The sequence below is a fragment of the Epinephelus moara genome, unplaced genomic scaffold, assembly GCF_006386435.1.
Source record: "Epinephelus moara isolate mb unplaced genomic scaffold, YSFRI_EMoa_1.0 scaffold4236, whole genome shotgun sequence".
NCBI lineage: Eukaryota > Metazoa > Chordata > Actinopteri > Perciformes > Serranidae > Epinephelus > Epinephelus moara.
The window spans coordinates 1-1,575 of record NW_026082022.1 but is presented as its reverse complement, the minus strand read 5'-3'; the positions used below and the strand labels follow the sequence as shown (position 1 = coordinate 1,575).

Genomic DNA, 1,575 nt, shown 5'->3' with positions numbered 1-1,575 from the left:
GAGTATCATCCGCATAACAATGGAAATTTACAGATTGATTTCTAATGATGTTACCTAAAGGAAGCATATATAGAGTATTTACTCTATATATGCTTAGGAAGCATATATAGAGTATTTACTCTATATATGCTTCCTTTAGGTATGTTTGAAGTTTAGTTAATTGATCTGTTTCTTCTGGCTTTATCGAAAAATACAATTGTGTATCATCCGCATAACAGTGGAAATTTACAGAGTGATTTCTGATGATGTTACCCAAGGGAAGCATATATAGAGTGAATAGAATTGGTCCGAGCACAGAACCTTGCGGAACTCCAAAACAAACTTTAGTACGTAAGGATGATTCATTATGAACGTGAACAAACTGAAAACGATCAGATAAATAAGATTTAAACCAGCTTAGTGCAGAACCTTTTAGGCCAATTAAGTGTTCCAGTCTCTGTAGCAGAATTTGATGGTCAATAGTGTTAAACGCCGCACTAAGATCTAATAAAATAAGTAAAGAGATGAGTCTAACTAACTTTAAATAGTGCTGTCTCAGTGCTATGATGCACTCTAAATCCTGACTGAAATTCCTCAAATAAATTATTATCATGGAGAAAGTCACACAGCTGGTCTGCGACTACTTTCTCAAGGATCTTTGAAAGAAAGGGAAGATTAGATATTGGTCTATAGTTGGCTTACACCTCTGGATCCTAGGTGGGCTTTTTTAGGAGAGGTTTAATTACAGCTACCTTAAAAGACTGTGGTACATAGCCTGTTAATAAGGATATATTGATCATATCTAATAAGTGAGTGTTAACTAAAGGTAAGACCTCCTTAAGTAGCCTAGTTGGGATGGGGTCTAAGAGACACGTTGATGATTTAGATGAAGAAATCACTGCGGTCAATTCTTGAAGAGAAATTGGGGAGAAGCAATCTAAATATATATTAGGTTTTACAGCTGTGTTTGAGGTTAGATAGGTACTATCTGAGGACAGGAGGTCATGAATTTTGCCTCTAATAGTTAGAATTTTGTCATTAAAAAAGCTTGTAAAATCATTACTGCTAAGGGCTAAAGGAATACAAGGCTCAATAGAGCTTTGATTCTCAGTCAGTCTGGCTACAGTGCTGAAAAGAAACCTGGGGTTATTCTTGTTTTCTTCTATTAATGCTGAGTAGTAGTTTGCTCTGGCATTGTGGAGGCCCCTCTTATACGTTTTGAGACTGTCTGCCTAGATTATACGAGATTCTTCCAGTCTGGTTAATCGCCAATTCCTTTCAAATTTTCGCGATAGCTTACAGCACCGGATATTCCCAGGTGGTCTCCCATCCAAGTACTGACCCGGCCCGACCCTGCTTAGCTTCCGAGATCGGGCGTATTCAGGGTGGTATGGCCGTAAGTAGTAAGTAGTAGGTGTGTATTGGTCAGTTTGGAGTGGGAAATAGAGGAAAAAACAAATGGACAGTTGTATGTGTATATCCTAAACATCATTAGGGATTTACAGAAACAAAAAAATGAAAGATATAGGATTTTACATGACAAAAATCACATGCAAACATGGCGCAATTTTGGAGAGCTCGCCTGAATTTTCTGTA

The 1,575-nt window shown here is 37.5% G+C and overlaps 1 pseudogene; it reads right to left on the bottom strand.

Annotated features, from left to right (window-relative positions):
- Positions 1-1,272: 1,272 nt before the first annotated feature.
- Positions 1,273-1,381, bottom strand: LOC126387434 (uncharacterized; annotated as a pseudogene).
- Between the last annotated feature and the right edge of the window lie 194 nt (positions 1,382-1,575).